The sequence below is a fragment of the Sphaerodactylus townsendi genome, linkage group LG04, assembly GCF_021028975.2.
Source record: "Sphaerodactylus townsendi isolate TG3544 linkage group LG04, MPM_Stown_v2.3, whole genome shotgun sequence".
In the NCBI taxonomy this organism is placed as follows: Eukaryota; Metazoa; Chordata; class Lepidosauria; order Squamata; family Sphaerodactylidae; genus Sphaerodactylus; species Sphaerodactylus townsendi.
Genome location: NC_059428.1, coordinates 155,215,823 through 155,233,569, shown reverse-complemented (window position 1 = coordinate 155,233,569; position 17,747 = coordinate 155,215,823). Strand labels below are relative to the sequence as shown.

The following is a 17,747-nucleotide window of genomic DNA, read 5'->3' as shown; positions in this document are numbered from 1 at the left end:
AGCTCAGCGGGACGACAGCCACAGCCATAAGAGGGCACCAGCAGGCGCTGGAACTGGCCTTGGACCCAGGCAGGCTGAGGAGGAGGGAGGGAAGCTTGGGAGGAGGAACCCAGCACCCAGACGGGAGCCGAGGTGGAGAGGGACTTGGCAAGCTCTGGAGGAGAATAAAAAAGGTGGAGGGCTGCCTTGGAGAAGAGGTCAGTGTGCTGAGTGGCCGAGACGAAGAGGAGAAGGACATGAGAAAGCAGGAGAAAGAAAAGGGCGAGGTGCAGGAAAGCGGAGGAGGAGAAGGTGGGTGCCAGGAAAGTCAAGAAGAGGGGAGCACTCGTGCCAGACAACTCAAGAGGTCCTGGTGTCCCCAAGTCTCACCCAACTGCCCAAGGCAAACTGTGGCCTAATGACTGCCACAGCAGGCATGCAGCTTCCGCCACTGAGCCATCCGGCTACAAAAAAGGTTCCCTCCACATCTTCTGCTCCCTCCAGTGCGCCAGAATCCACCCACGAGTCACGCACCACTTTTACAAAAAATGTTCAAAATGTGTTCTCTACACAAATAAAATACAATTTTCTCTGTAGCACCTCATGGACTCCACAAGCAACACACTACAACTGTCTACTCTATAGAAAGTGTAAAGGCAACCCGCCAGCCCCATATACAGGAACTATCCTCATTTTCAAATGTCAACAAAGTATCTGGAAACCAAGGTTGCCCTCCCCTCTGTGGAAAATGGGTCCAAATGGCTCCCTGGGTGACAAAGGTTCCCGACCCCTGGCCTAAATCCTACTGGCTTAATTCCCTTTTTACTTGCATTGGTCCCATACCCATTAGGGTCAACCGGAATTATAAATAGGTTACTAACTGTTGGGCTAGATCCGGAATACTTATTAGAAATGGGTCTGAGAAAAGCAAAAGCTTTGGCACAATCAAGGTTCAAGTGAGATTGAAGTCCAAAATGACTGGCCCGCTTGCCAAAGACTTCCAGCGCTTTAAACTTGGGTCCAGAGGAGGGCAACCAAAGTGGTCAAAAGTCTGGAGTCCATGCCCTACAAGGAGAGACTTAGGGAGCTGGGGATGTTTAGTTTGGTGAAGAGAAGGTGAAGAGGTGACATGACAGCCATGTTTAGATATCGGAAGGGATGTCATGTTCGTGAAGGAGCAAGCTTGTTTTCTGCTGCTCCAGAGACTCAGAAAAGGAGTCATGGGTTCAAGGTGAAGGAAAAGAGATTTCCATCAGGAAAAATTTCCCGACAGCCAGGGCTGTTTGTCAGTGGAATGCACCACCTCGGAGTGTGGTGGAGTCTCCTTCTTGGGAGGTTTTTAAACAGAGCCTGGGTGGCCATCTGTCAGCAGTGCTTTGATTGTGTGTTCCTGCGTTGCAGGGGATTGGACCTGATGGCCCTTGAGGTCTCTCCCAACTCTATGATTCTATGAAAATCTTGGACTGCATGATCAGTAGTGCCAAAATATTTTTTATGCTAGATAGAGGTTGACTTTTCCCAGGGTACACTTTGATGTTCTCCCTTCTGCTGTCCTTCATGGAAGATTTCACTGCTGACCCACGGACCAAAAACATTTGCCATGCTCGGCTAATGCAATTGAATCTGTTACGTTCTTTTGCGCGGGGAGCTCTACTCGGATGATAGGCATCACTTCATAATCTCCTTACCATCTTCTCAGTCCAACCCCTGGAAAATCATCCAGTGAACGCCGATTTAATTCTGATGAAGTATGTGCCGGAAGACAGAGTGAATGCTGTATCCATATGCAGCGGCAGAATTTTGCTTTTCAGCTGTCAAAAAACGGGAGGTTTTAATAAAGAAGTTGGGAGGCTGAAGTTTCTTATGTTATCCTCACCAGCCGAGCCGTGTCGGAGACTTCAAGGGATCAATGCGTATAAGGGCCTGCGGGAAAGGCGCCAGCAAACCAGGCAGAAGCTTCCAGCAAACTAATCATCTTTACTGGGAAAAGACACCAATCTCTTTTTTTCAGACAAGAGCATAAAAAAATAGAAAAGAGAGCAAATTAACCCTAGAATGTGTTGTCGAAGGCTTTCAGGGCCGGATTCAACTGGTTGTGGTGGGTTTTCCAGGCTGCATGGCCGTGGTCTGGTAGATCTTGTTCCTAACGTTTCGCCTGCATCCGTGGCTGGCATCTTCAGAGGTGCATCACAGAGGAAATGTACCCCACTAAACTTTCCCTTCTCACTAGACACAGTGTGAAACAGACTTCTCTCTGTGAAACACCTCTGAAGATGCCGGCCACAGATGTAGGCGAAACGTTAGGAACAAGATCTACTAGACCCGTGGTGGCGAACCTTTGGCACGCCAGATGTTATGGACTACAATTCCCATCAGCCCCTGCCAGCATTATAACAATATACCAATTGGCCGTGCTTTAGCGGGGCTGATAGACAATTGTGGTCCTGTATCTGATGTCGCAAAGATACCTCTGCTGCTAATACCTAGACTTTCATGGCCAAACAGCTTGGAAAAGAGCCCACCACAACCAACTAACTTTCAGAATGTATTTAGTCAGAGGCTCACGACGAGGCCCGATCGCACAGGGAAGTTGTGTGGTTTCGGGCCCGTGTGGCTTCATTTTCTCGTTAGCATTTTCTCCTGATGTATCGCCTGCCAGCCACAGATGCAGGCGAAACATCAGGAGAACTCTACAATGCAAACCATATGGCGGCTCCAGACAATCCTGTGCTCAAGCAACCCCTAAAGATCACTGACAGTCAATCAGCTCTACTAACATTTCTCAAGCATGATTGAATGAACGGGATTTAATGCTGATCAGATTTCAAACCACTAACTTGGAACGCTGTAAAGGGCTTAGGTTTAGCCCTCTACCCAACTCACTTACCTTCTTCAAGACACCACTCAAGAGTTCCCTGAGTAACTCTTCCGTGTGACACTTTTTATAGGCGAAGTGACATTCCCTATCTTCAAACATCATTATAATTTTATCATGAGATGACTCTACAGATAAGTGATTGGCTCTCAGTATGGTTCTACGAGATCGTGCGCAGGTGTGCTGAGATTATGCCTGATAAATGGTTGTTAACTGCTCGGGCAAGATTAAAATGGCTATATTTCACAATTCGTCAGTAATTGGCGGAGGCGGGAAAAGCCACTAAGTCGGAGTCAATTCAAGGCTGTCGTGGTTTTCAAGGCAAGAGGGGTTCAGAAGTGGTTTGCCGTTGCTTGCCTCTTCCTAGCAACCCCGGATACAGGGACGGAGCGAGGGGGAAGTGTGGCGGGTGTGCGCACCCTGCGCCCCTCCAAACCCCCTTCCACCCGCCAGAATGCCCCATCCCGCCCCCGGAATGCCTCCGCAGGGGTGCGCGCCCGGTGCATCGTGTGCACCCCGTCCCCCTTGGCACTACGCCTCTGCCTGGATATCCTGGGCGGACTCCCATCCAAATAGTAAAAGACAATAATTCTGCTTATATATTCAACCTGATCCACTGGCTGCCAAAAAGAAAAGGGGCTGTACTTTTCACCCAGTGAGTGAATTCTCTGCAAAGGGTGTGGGCAGCCCCCCTAGATCTGTGTTCGATCCCCAGCTGAAGGACCTTGGGTTTGGGGGCAGATTTATTTCTGTCTGAGAGCCAAGCTGTGTAGAAAGTACTGAGCTTCGGTAGTCCAGCGATCTGTCTAGACCAGTGATGGCGAACTTATGGCACGGGTGCCAGAGGTGGCACTCTGAGCCCTCTCTGTGGGCACGCGCAAACATAGTTTGTCATGTGGGGGAGGAAAATCACCCCCCCACACACACATATCTAGGCTGGCCTGGGCCACTGAGCACGACGTGCACGCACTGCGGTGATCAGGGAGGACTTGGCTGGCAGGCCTGGTGCCTGTGCTCTGGGTGGCTGCTGCCAGATGCGGGGGGGGGGGGGGCGCAAAGGTGGCAGAGATGCTAGAGAGGCACAGAGTGGTGTGCGTGGGACTTGCTGGAGGCTTGAGCAGGCTGGCCCCTGCTTGAACAGGTGGGGCGGAGGAAGAGGGAGATAACCATTTTTTTCTAAACTAAAACCTCAGCATTCAGGTTAAATTGCCGGGTTGGCACTTTGTGATGAATATTGGGTTGCAATTTGGGCACTCGGTCTCGAAAAGGTTCGCCATCACTGGTCTAGACACACCACAGCACTTCTCAGTCGTATGAGACCAGCTTTGCATGGAGGAAGCCCTAGTTTCCATTCCTAAGATCTCCCCTTTAAAAGACCTTGATTGATGGGTATTAGCCATGAAGCACTATCGCCAGCCACAGAAGACAAGGATAAACTAGATCAGGGGTAGGGAACCTGCGGCTCTCCAGATGTTCAGGAACTACAATTCCCATCAGCCTCTGTCAGCATGGCCAATTGGCCATGCTGGGAGGGGCTGATGGGAATTGTAGTTCCTGAACATCTGGAGAGCCGCAGGTTCCCTACCCCTGAACTAGATGATAGAGATCAGTTCCTTGAAGTACTACAGTTCTACTGTAGAGATCAGTTCCTTCAAGAAAATGGCAGTTTTGGCAGGTCCCCACTATCCTCTCTCTCCCTTCCACAAACTCTGTGTTCCTTGGAGAGCCAGCATGGTGTGGTGGTTAAGAGCAGGCAGATTCTAATCTGGAGAACCGGGTTTGATTCCCACTCCTCTGGCGGAGGCTGATCTGGTGAACCAGATGTGTTTCCACACTCCTACATCCCTGCTGGGTGACCTTGGGCTAGTCACAGTTCTTGGGAACTCTCTCAGCCTCACCTACCTCACAAAAGATGTCTGTTGTGGGGAGAGGAAGGGAAAGGAGCTTAAAAGCCACCTTGAGTCTCCTTATAGGAGAGAAAGGTGGGGTATAAATCCAAACTCTTCTTCTTCAGGCTATACCTGAATCTCTAGGACAGTGGTTCTCAACCTTCCTAATGCCGCGACCCTTGAATACAGTTCCTCATGTTGTGGTGATCCCCAACCCTAACATTTATCCATTTTACAGATGGAGAACACTGATGCAGAGAGTCTTAGGCGACCCCTGTGAAAGGGTCGTTCGACCCCCAAAGGGGTCGTGACCCACAGGTTGAGAACCACTGCTCTAGGAATTCCCCAAGACGACTGGCCATAGTTCAGTAGAACTCTAGCACTCCCTGAGAAGCTAAATCTTTATTAGAAAGGATATTTTGCAAGTAGCGCCGGTTGCAAAGGCAAGCTGTCTCTGCTGACAGCTCAGATTTGAGATCCTGGCCCATCTCCCAATGTTCAAACCTCAAAGTGGAGCAAATACCTTTAATGGTGATTGCCACATTCTGTTAACACAGGTGACTTCCTGGGGAAACAAGTGTTTCTAGCTTCCGTCTGGCTGCAGAGCTTTTTGCCGGGCGAGCCCGCCGCTCACGAACCTGCCAGGATAACTTCCAAGACCTCAATTTGCTAACTATAATGAATATGATACGGCTCAGTAGAAATGACACAAATTGATATTTTTAAAGACATAAAAAGCTAGCTATAGTTAAAGGAACAGGAGCCAGATGGGAGAAATTATGCCGAAAACCCCGCTAGGTTTAAGCCGCGCTGCCCGGGCCGAGACAGTCTGGTAACAGGAAACATGAGCGATTGTTATCGAGCCTGACACCTTATTAGCACTTCCCCGGGCTGGATGTTATGCTTTAATCGGATGCTGCGTTGAAAGCAGAGAAACAATGGCCGCTTCTCAACAGGCTGGCAATGCTTAAAAATATCCTCCTATCCTAGTGACTGGCTGTGTCGGTTGTAAAGGCGGACAGACCTCTTGTTTTGGCCTTCCCCTTCCCCCTTCTCTCCTGCAAGGAGTCTCAAAGCTCCTTTCCCTTCCTCTCCCCACAACAGACACCTTCTGTGAGGTAGGTGGGACTGAGAGAGTTCCCAAGAACTGTGACTAGCCCAAGGTCACCCAGAAGGGATGTAGGAGTGCAAAAACACATCTGGCTCACCAGATAAGCCTCCGCCACTCAGGTGGAGGAGTGGGGAATCAAACCCGGTTCTCCAGATTAGAGCCCGCCTGCTCTTACCCACTACACCCACGCTGGCTCATCATTGGACGACAGGTCCCCAGTCGGCGCTCATAGAGTACCTGATGGATGAGGCATTCATGAAGGGGCTTAGCCCAGACTCCGCTAGGAAGTCTCCGGGCGCTTCTGGGACAGAGAGCAGGCAGGAGCTTAGCAGGCTCCCGACTCCTAGGTACTGGCCCAGGCAGAAGGATGGGGACGTTGGCAGCGGCAGCAAGGTGCTCCGAGATGTGGGTCTGGTGAAAGCCTTTCGTCAGGGGGTGGCCGATCGCATACAGTGACAGGAGGGAGCAACAGCAGGAAAAGGACGGTGGCCTTGAGTTGGCCGGTGATGATACATAAGAGAGCTGACACAGAGGTTCTCGGGTGTCTCGGGGTGGTCTTACTGGCCCAGCGACTCTAGGAGCCTAGCTGGTGGTGACCATGCCAGCGTCTCCCCAGGTCATTCGGGTCTTTGGGCATTGTGACAGCGTTCCTGTTGAGATCGCTAGGCAGGATCCCTCTAGAGAGATGCGTTCCATCTCAGGATTAGGGTTGGTTTCCTCCCTGGCTGCCATTCCATGGGTTAGCCCTGTCACTTGGGCGAATCGGAGTCCACAGGAACCTGTAGGAAGAGGGACTGAAACACACACCCCTTTTCCCAGGTTACAGGGGGGGGGTCTAGTCCCATGAGGCTCAGTTCTAAAGCGGATAAGCGGGAGATCGGGATCCCGAGTTTAGTGTTTAGAATTCCCAATATATAAGAAGGAAGAAGACTTGTTTTGCAGCCTGTGAAGGTTGCACAATGCAATAATCCTCCTAGATGCAATCCTCCCTGGGAGACGCCTACTCCTCTTTGCTGGTTGTTTGACAGGGAGGGCAGGAGGTAGGCGACTGAGATGAGAGAGTGGCTTCCAAGAGCGTCATCAGGAGTGCGTCAAGGTGAGGGTCCGAGCCCTCGAGGGAGGAGAGAGGAACAGAAGCTGGTCCCTGGGGGGGGATTGTGGAGTATGCCATGCTTAATCAGCAACACAAAGGGGGGCTAGGAAGCACCTTTTGGGGGGGATGGAGTGCATCCGAGGAATGAAACAATCAGGCAATTAGAAGCCAAATTCACCGCCCACACAAAGGAAGAGAAAAGGGGGGGGGTTCTTTGCAAAGGGATTTGCACTTACCGTGACCTTGGTAGCTAATGCAGGAAGCTGGATGAATTGCTAAAATTTTAGCCAATCGAATTATCTTGGGGAATTACCGTCCTTGAGACCGCTCCTTAAGGGGCGGCTTCGGACGTGACGCCTGGCCTTGCACAGCCGTGAAGCGCTGGGCAGCTTACCACCCACCCAAATCATGAGTGGATCTGTGTTTGCAGCAACCCCTTAAGCTGGGGCCTGTCCTGACAGTGCTGCGGTATCAGGACGGGCCGAGATTTTAATCCAGGGAGGGCCAGTCAGCCAAGTGGCCCTCCCGCCTCTACTGGTTGAAAAACAGAAAGAGAAAAGGAGGGGAGAGGGAAACAGTTTCCTTACGGAGATAGAGAGTGAACTTCTGAGGGTCACAGTTGGGATCAATGATCCGTGATGTACTTACCACATCCCAGACCAAATTAGTTTTGACCCTGACTCATGGGGTCCCTTCCCCAGAGATTGGCGTGGATGTCTAAAATGATGGGGCGGTTGCCGAGCTGCCGCTTCGAGGCCTAGACTTATTTGACCGTGAGTGATGGATGCTCCGTCTAGCGGTTTGTCTCCCCCCCACCCCCCAGATGTGCGGGCAAAATACCGGTCGGCCACTGGGTGAGACCCTCGGCTGCCCTGATGAGAGTAACATCAGCGCCCGGTGTCCACCAGGCCCTTGAACTTACATCCTTCTATAGAGCTCTCCAATTATGTAGGCGGGAGCTCCCGATAGGCCCGTCTCCACCGCGGCAATTGGTGTAGGCTGGCCCTGCGCCATGTTGTTGGCTACTGGGGCACCGTAGCCTTTATTGGGTGCGGCAGCGGGCAGCGCATGGGGGCAAGAGGATCCCAACTGAGCCTTGACTGGCTCCGACAGGCAACTCCTGTGGGATGTTTGTCCAGACCTGGAGATGGATGGGTCCCTTAGTGCGTGGAGTCGATCACTCCGGGGACGATGAACAGTCCCTGTTCAGCGGCAGAGGACGTTAGCAGCACCAACCCAGTAGTCGCGGTAAGGAAGGGCTCGTCATACTGGAGTTGAGGCGGCGAGAACCTCGTGGGGGAGCTTAAAGGAGATGGGCTGAGAGTGCATGCGAGCGAGATGCCACGAGAGGGGGGTGGTTTAGGCAGGGCCCCTTGGTGTTTTGGGTCTGCTCTGGTACTCTCCACTCCTTGGTCCTGGGCTGGGAAGACGCCAGGCGGGGAGTTTCAAGACGGGCGATGCGTTTCTCCAGTGGAAACCTTTCTGGCAGCGCGGGCACTGGGTTTTAGGTGGCCTTCTCCTCCTGGGGGGAGGACCCTCCCTCCAGCCCGGGGTTGCTGGAAGCCCCACCGGGCTACCTACACTCCCTTAGGAAGTGTGTCGAGGATCTACCTTAGTTAAAACAGTCATCCTGAGACTGCCTCCCGCCGGTGGAGAATTTTGCTGTGAGGTGGCAAGCTTAGTGAGCGGAGGATCCGATGTCCTGGCAAACCCTTTAGCATGTCGGCCAGTTCAGGATTTTTGCCCAGGCCCGTGATACCGCCCTGCGGCACTCCGTGGAAGCGTTCTCACTTTGCGAGAGAGGCGCATGAGGAGCTTCGTTTTAGGCCTCCCTGGCTATCCTACCTGCCCCTCTTGAAGCTTCCTGGAGCCTGTTCACAAACTCGGCATGGGGCTCTTGGGGTTTTACGGATGGAGGAGAAACTCTGGGTTGGCTGGCCGGCGTTGGGGACCTTAACAAATGCCTTATATGAAGCACTCCAGAGGCGACCCGTGGGGTGTACCTCAGGCAGGACAATCTGATGCGTTGGGGTTGGCGAAGGCATCCAAACCATTAAAGCTGAAGCGGCTGTGTAAAGAGAGCGCCGCCAGAGGTGGCTACTCTGTTGAAACACTTTGCTGGCGGAACTCGCTTTCCCAGACCCTAGAATTGTGCAGGGCTGAGAGGGCATCACGAAAGGTGGTCTTCCAGTGGAATCTGGAACCATTAGGTGGTTCCCTTGCGATGGCCTCCAGCATGCCTCTCCGCGTAGGGGCTAGTGGCTCCCTACGTCCCGCGCATTGCTTTGCTGCTGAGGAGCTCAGTGAGGATGTTATAGCTTAAAGGGCGATTTTCGACAACCCGCCCGAATGGCATACCCTCCCCTCAGTATCTGTGAGAGTGGGCCGAGGGGCACAATGCAAGAATCTACGGCATCGATCTTCCGTCAGGGTTTCTTTCTATTCTGCAGATCGTGGCTAATACGTTCTGTTGAGAGTTTTGGAAACCAGCGCCATTATGTGGTGGCGGATGCAGTGGCCCAGGAAAATGAAAGTGGCGAGGAACAAGGGGAGGGAACTGAGTAGCGGGAGAGTTTGAAAATGGGTGAGGGAGCAAGGGGGGCAGAAGGAGGGACAGTGTCCAATTTAGTGGATAGAGAAAATTCCGGGGTTGGAAATTGGAAGAGGTGAAAGATTACGAGAGGAGTGACCTACAGCAAGGGAGCCATAGGTCTCTGCAGGCTGATGGCGACAAAACATTGTCTCCACGTCAGGTAGCTTGGCGACATCGGCGTGGCGAGGCTCTGTCTTGAAGAGTCGCCGATGTTTTCCCAGTCGCTTAAGATTCCAGTACCCCCCTCTGGGTACCATGGACACTGAGCTTCAATCCTCCTCAACCAATTTGCGCCAGCTCCTCCTCTTCACGAGGGACCCTGCGCATTTCGTCCAGCAGCTTTCAGTTAAATCAGCGATGCTTGTCATAAGCCCCTGCTGCAAGCTCCCATACTCACCGGTGTTCCGTCCGGACGAGAGAGAGTGTCCCTAGGGCCAGCGTGTCTCTGGATGCGCCCGATCCAGAGGATTGAAGGCGATACCGAAGCGCGGTGGTCCCTGGATGCGCGCCGATCAAAGCGGACTTCGGTTATCAGCGTGACCCTTCCCAAGCCGACGGTGAGCAGGGTGGAGGTTCGAGGATTCCCGGGTTTCGGCACCAGCTTGTAGTCGACCCACGCGGTCAGCGTAAGAACGAGACGAGACGCGGAGATAACATCTGGTGGAGATGCGCCAGCAGCCGGGGAGACAGGAGGGTCCGTGTTCCCTAGCGAGTCTCCCGTCTGCCGGTTCCTGGCACCTTTTATTCCGGTATTACTCTATAGTGGGAACATGAGGAGGGAGGACCGGGGGGAGTTCGGGAGAGCGAGGAGGCCCGAGGAGGTCGGGGAGATCATCATAGCGATGTACAGGTCTCTATCTGTAGCTACGATCACCCGGAGGAAGGCGTCGCATGCAACGTCTGAAGCCTAATCCTCACCTGGGGGCGAGACCATTGTCCCTGCGCCCGGTGATTGAGCCAGACAGTTCATGACCCGTGACTCATGGGGGGATGAGGAGTGGGGAGGGTCGCGATGCGACCGGCAAAGGCAGCCCGAGGTCCGTTAGCGTCCCCAGCACGTTCTACCACCAGCTGCTGGAGATTACGGCAGTGCACTACTACACCTGAGGTCCTTGGAGGAAGGGTGAGATAAAAATGGGCTGGACTGAATGGAGTTACACATTGCACACTTGCGCAAGAAAGAGTGGGTAGAAATCTGGTCTGTATTGGCTCAGTTGCAGGCCTGCATACGTGTCATGTTTTGGATGGGATTTCTGTCTCTTCCTGCCCCTTGAATCTGATGTTTCCTTGATGAGAGGTGCTGGAGTTTGGACCTGGGACTGTCTGTGTGCAAGACAGGTGCTCTGCCTCTGAGCTATGGCCCCTTCCGCACATGCAGAATGATGCACTTTCAATCCACTTTCGCAATCGTTTGCAAGTGGATTTGGCTATTCTGCACAGTAAAAATCCAGCTGCAAAGTGGGTTGAAAGTGGATTGAAAGTGCATTGGTTGTTGTGAGACTGTTACGTTGCATTGAAATTGTTAATGTATTATTGTTATGCTATTATGGAATGTCGTGCTGTTATACTGTTGTTGTATTGTTGTTATGCCCCTGTTGTCATGAAAGGTTATGCTGCTGTTATGCTGCTGTTGCTATAAGTTTATTAATTTGTTATAAGTTTATTAACCTGGTATAGAATTGGTATACTTATTGAACTGCTGAACTGTTGGTTTATTGTTAGGGCTATTGTAAATGGTATTGTTACTATGTTTAGTCCTACTATATTGCTATGTTATTGTTTATTTATTGTGTTGTGCACCGCACTGAGCCCTCCGGGGGAGGGCGGTACATAAATTAAATACCTACCTACCTACCTACCTACCTATCTGCAGCAGTTACAGCTAGGTCATCTGTCTGTCTGTCTGTCTGTCAGTCATGCTGCATGTGCGGAAGAGGCCTATAAGACCTCCCCTAAGAACAACCACTGAAGTGATTCGGGAGTTTGGCCCACTCTATAGTTATCCCTGGCCAGGACGGCCTAGGCTAGTCTGATCTGGGTAGATCTTAGAAGCAGGGTCAGCCCTGGCTAACATTTGGATAGGAGACCACCAAGGAAGTCTGGGGTTGTTTTGCAGAGGAAGCCAGTTCTGTTAGTCTTTTGCCTTGAAAACCCTATTGGGTTGCCATAAGTTGGCTGCGGCACTTGACACCCACACGCTCGTAGATAGCAGGTTTGGTACGTGAAGTGATCCATACACACATAAAATACAAACTGTGTTAAGGCCACTGATATGCTGTTTACATATTCATGAACTGAATAATTCATAGACCAGCAGCATTTTCGATACCGTGTTTTTAAGCTTGTCTCCATTAAATGACACACTTAAACCGTAAAAGAGTGCTTGATACTTTTAAACACCCTCCAAGAGAACATTTCCACTTTACGGCACAAGTCGCCGAGCTCCCACCTCCGGCTGAAAGTCCCTTGGGGGGGGGGGGGGGGTTATCGCTCAAGGGAGCATTTGCTGAAGCGGCCAATCTTATGAAACAGAAGCGCTGCGATTGGAAAGGACCCCCCCCCCTCCCCGACCAAAAAGGTCACCGTTTAACGAAGGGGAATTTCTGCTTTGAACGAATAGAATGTTATTCAGGTCGAAAATGGAATAGGTTTTTAAGTGTACGTTTTCCCTAGAATAACTTTTATGCCGGTATTTAACACGCTGTGACTTGCCCCGTTTGTCCTCTAGATTGTGTCTGTCTAGTTCATAGGTGTCAAACTCGCGGCCCTCCAGATCATCATGCTGCATCATGCTGGCAGGGGATGATGGGAACTGTAGTCCATAACATCTGGAGGGCCGCAAGTTTGACACCTGTGGTCTAGTTTATTGACATTAGTGCATTTGTTTAGGGTTTTTATATTAGCACTAATGTGCACATCCGTGGAAGAGCCAACCATATTTGCCTCCCGCACCTTCTGCAAAATTGCCAGCTAAATTGAGACCCTGGCATCTTGGTATGTGGTGGGTTCCGATGAAGCGCTGTGTTGGAAAGAGCTCAGCGTGGCTTTTTCCCTTCTCCTTCCAACTCTTCGATCAAGGCTGCAAAGACCAGGTGCTCAAACTGATAAAATTTCACACTTAAGTTACGGAGGAAAGCATCCCAGAGTTATAAACTGTTTTTCTAACCTTTGGACTCATTTTAGATACCTTCACCAGTCCTTAGGATCCAGCACCCAACTTTACAAGCTGAGACAGAGCAGATACTTTACACGAAACCCAGTTCTCCAGATTAGAATCCACCTGCTCTTAACCACTACACCACGCTGGCTCTTATAGTCGATTTCGATTTCGAATACCTTTAATGGCATTTAAATAGTTTAACATTAACATTGCAAGATAATAACAGCCTTTACTTCTGACGAGCTAAAATAACACCATTTAAAAATTTAGCCACTGCTTCCAACAGCTCGTAGTTGTGGCTGTTTAAAAGATATATAACCTTCTGTTTAATGCCTTCTCTTCCATGCAGGAAGGGGATTATGTGCTTCTTCCTATCTATCTCATAAAAAGCATATGAGATACTGTTTCCACAGAACCCATGCCACACGGGCATTTCCTTTCTTTATGTGGAATTCCAAGGTGGCGTCCAAGGCTAAAGGAAGAAGGCAGGGCATTACACCTAGTTAAGGTGATTGCTCTACGCCACCGGGCCTCAACCACGCTGGCTCTTATAAAGACCACTGGTGTGTGTGTGGGGGGGGGGGGGTTCAAGGCAAGAAACTCACAGAGGTGGTTTGTCATTGGCTGGCTCAGGGTCATGACCTTGCTAATTCTTGGAGGTCTCCCATCCAAATGCTAGCCAACGTCAAACCCATTTAGCCTCTGAAATCAGATGAGATCGGGCGAGCGTGGGCTATCCCGGTTGGCGCCCTCCATCCTGAATTGGTCCCCCCCCCAAAAAAACAGGTGCTTTTACAGAGAGAAAGCAAGCTGTCCAAATTCACTACTGGAAAAGGTTTGAACCTCCTTATTCCATCGAGTGGTCTGAAAATAGGAGGAAGCATGATGAGAACTGAGTGCGGAATTTTAACTAGGGAATATTTTCGTAAGCTGCCCCGAGCCCATTACGGGGAAGGTCAGGCTACAACTAATGAATAAAACAAAATGAAGGCCTTCGCCACTCCAATATGGATTCGAGCCAGTTGTCTTTCTAGGGTAGAATTCAGCAAGGGGTCCCGGATACCACCGGAAACAAGAAAAAAGTCTCCTTTTGTCGATTCGCTGCATTCTCACGCACACATACGCAAGCACTTGGCAGCAATTATCCGGCTGCTGCAAAATCCAATAGAGTGATTTCAACCAGCTTAGTGTAACATCTAATTTGTGCCAATCAGGCCAAGACAGAGAAGCATGAAATACAGCCCAGGCATTAGTTTACAGTTTTGCCCAATATCAACTTGGTTTGTACAAGCAAATGCATCGAACTGCTCTGCAAAAAACTGATGTGTGCTTTTTTATTTTTGCTCTAATCTCTTTTTTTGCTGTGATAGGAGAGAGAGAGAGAGAGAGAGTGTGTGTGTGTGTGTGTGTGTGTGTGTGAGAGAGAGAGAGAGAGAGAGAGAGAGAGAGAGAGAGAAAGAGAGAGAGAGAGAGAGATTGTGGTATGCAGTTGAAGCAGTGGTGGGATCCAAAAATTTTAATAACAGGTTCCGATGGGAGTGGGATTCAAACAGTGGCGCCGCCGCACACACGCACCTCCAGTCCCCATTGGGCAGGGAGGTTGCTTTAATAACCCCTTCTCAGCACCCAGAAAAAAAATTAGTAATCACTTCTGGAGAAGTGGTGAGAACTGGTTGGATCCCACCTCTGAGTTGAAGCGTATCTTTTCCCCTTACAATTGTAGCTGGGAAAATGTTTTTAACAGCTTTTTAGTTGAAATTCAGTTGTATCATTATGGAATTAGGCAAAGATCTGTGTACATTCTGTCTACAAAGATCTGGCAACATTCTCCCAGCGCTTCATTCTGCTGCCTGCACAGGCCCAAGTCTCCACTACTTCATACTTAGCACAAACTGAATAATTCGCTATTGCCTTGTGAGCTAATTTCCGACTTTTCACGCTAAAGCAGAATTATATTCCATGATTCCGCTTTGCATTATAAGTTAAATTCACTCATGAAACCAAGTCTAGCTTTTCCCTTCCTCTCCCCACAACAGACACCTGGGGAGGTAGGTGGGGCTCAGAGCGCCCTGAGAGAACTGTGACAGGCCCAAGGGCACTCAGCAGGCTTCACGTGGAGGAGTGGGGAAACAAACTTAGTTCACCAGATAAGCCTCTGCCACTCAGGTGGAGGAGCGGGGAATCAAACCCAGTTCTCCAGATTAGAGTGCACCTGCTCTTATCCACTGCACCGCACTGGCTCACTTTTGTTTTCTGTTCCCCTCCAATCCACTGCGGGGGCGTGGGTGGGTATAACCCTTCTAAACATTCTTGCGTATCATCCGTTAACGCTGAGTAGTACAGTTTGCTTTGGACAGTGAGGGGTTAGCCAGTTTCATGGAGGATAGGTCCTTTGATGCTTCGCCATGGCAACAAATGGGAAGCTTCGTGTTCACACGCATTAAGCCTTTGAATGCTGCTGCTGGGGGTGCCAGAGGGAGACCTCAGCCCTCCCTGCCTGCCAGGGGACATCTGGCTGGCCACTCTGTGGAACAGGCTGGTGGATTCAGTGGATCATCAGCCTGGCCCAGATCTCTGGTGAAAGCGACACCTCCAGAGATTCGTGTGAGAGAGAGTGGCGTAGGAGGTTAAGAGCTGGTGTATCTAATCTAGAGGAACCGGGTTTGATTCCCAGCTCTGCCGCTTGAGTTGTGGAGGCTTATCTGGGGAATTCAGATTAGCCTGTACACTCCCACACACGCCAGCTGGGTGACCTTGGGTTAGTCACAGCTTCTCGGAGCTCTCTCAGCCCCACCTATCTCACAGGGTGTTTTTTGTGAGGGGGGAAGGGCAAGGAGATTGTCAGCCCCTTTGAGTCTCCTGCAGGAGAGAAAGGGGGGATATAAATCCAAACTACTACTACTACTACTACTACTACTACTCTTCTTCGTTCGGCGGCCCTTAAGTGAGCCGTTCTCATGTCCATGTGGTCTTTCCCAAATACTGTTTGCTGCGCAGGGTTGTTGTAAGGATCCAAAAGGGGTAATTTACACAAGGTGTTCAAAAAAAAAAACCGCCGCATGAACCCCAACCACGATGCCTCGTTATCCTTGAACGCGGCAGAGAAGGTGGGCTTCAGTTTCCAATGGAAGAGCAGTCCTTGTCCATTCAAGCCAAGTCCCCTTTTTAAAATTAAAACACCAGCGCACGCCCGCACGCCCAGAGATAGGCACGGCTCCATGGAGGTATCTGAAGCTAATGCATTATGAATGCGTTTTTCCCCCTTACGCACGTGCCCTCTGCAGCGTGGCCAAGGTCAGTTAAAAAACTGGATTATTAGCAAACGGATTATCGCTCGGGGAGAATAATCTATGGGGGCCACTTCTGCCGACGGTCGGGAAAAGCCAGTCAATTCCCGCCTTGAGATTTTATTTGCGCCCACAGAGGGAGATTATTTCTTAAGCGGCAGATGTTCGGGCAGAGATGAGACAAGGTTTTGAACCTCAGTGACCACGTGAGGAATCCCTGGTCCTCCTAGCTCTCCTTCTCACCCCCCAGACACATATACCCCCTTAATGGGACATCTGCGGGGAGCAGAGTTGGCCACAGAAGAAGAGTTTGGATTTATATCCCCCCTTTCTCTCCTGCAGGAGACTCAAAGGGGCTGACAATCTCCTTGCCCTTCCCCCACCACAACAAACACCCTGTGAGGTAGGTGGGGCTGAGAGAGCTCCGAGAAGCTGTGACTAGCCCAAGGTCACCCAGCTGGTGTGTGTGGGAGTGCACAGGCTAATCTGAATTCCCCAGATAAGCCTCCACAGCTCAGGCGGCAGAGCTGGGAATCAAACCCGGTTCCTCTAGATTAGATACACGAGCTCTTAACCTCCTACGCTATAGTGGCCAGAATGTATACTACAATGTCAAGGGAGTTCAGATTTTACTCTTGGGGATGGCTGAGTGATTACCAAGTCCTCTCCCCTGGTTTAAAACAGAGCAGCCTAATTCGTATTGAATTTACCAGCATGTGTCTGAGCATTATTGCTTCAGATTGCAGATGGGCACTCACAGGGGGAAAAAAAATCTACACAAATGGAAAAGCAGCTAGTAAGGGATAAAGCTAAGCTCAAATGCTTCTCTTTGCTCTGCTGTGCTCTTTCACCCTGTGTGTCTGTGTGTGTAAAGCGTTGTCGAGTTGCGGCTGACTTGCTGCAACCCTGGGAGCCTTAGCAAACCACACACTGAACATGAGTCAGCAGTGTGATGCGGCAGCCAAGAAAGCCAATGCAATTCCGGGCTGCATCAATAGTAGTATAGTGTTTGGATCGAGGGACGTGATAGTAGCACTTTATTTGGAATTTGGTCAGATCTCACCTGGAATACTGTGTCCAGTTCGGGGCACTACAATTCAAGAAGAATATTGGCAAGCTGGAATGGGTCCAGAGGAGGACGAACAAAATGGTAAAAGGTCTGAATTGCATGGCCCATGAGGAGCAGGCTTGGGAGTTAGGTATGTTTAGTCTGGAGAAAAGAAGGTTAAGGGGAAACATAATAACCATGTTGAAATATTTGAAGGGATGTCAAGTTGAAGATGGAGCAAGCTTGTTTTCTGCTGCTCCAGAGACGAGGACCAGGAGCAATGGGTTCAAGGAAAATAGATTCCACCTAAACATCAAGAAGAACTTCCTGATGGTAAAGGCTGTTCAACAGGAGCAGCAGTGGCGTAGGAGGTTAAGAGCTCGTATATCTAATCTGGAGGAACCGGGTTTGATTCCCCGCTCTGCCGCCTGAGCTGCGGAGGCTGATCTGGGGAATTCAGATTAGCCTGGGCACTCCCACACACGCCAGCTGGGTGACCTTGGGCTAGTCACAGCTTCTTGGAGCTCTCTCAGCCTCACCCACCTCTCAGGGTGTTTGTTGTGAGGGGGGAAGGGCAAGGAGATTGTAAGCCCCTTTGAGTCTCCTACAGGAGAGAAAGGGGGGATATATATCCAAACTCCTCCTCCTCCTCCTCCTCCTCCTCCTCTTCCTCCTCCTCCTCCTCCTCCTCCTCCTCCTCCTCTTCTTCTTC

At 50.7% G+C, this 17,747-nt stretch overlaps 1 protein-coding gene across 2 annotated transcripts in view; it reads left to right on the top strand.

Moving 5' to 3' along the window:
* CPPED1 (calcineurin like phosphoesterase domain containing 1) overlaps positions 1-17,747 on the top strand; it is a 44,894-nt gene that overhangs the window by 14,234 nt on the left and 12,913 nt on the right. The window lies entirely within an intron of this gene.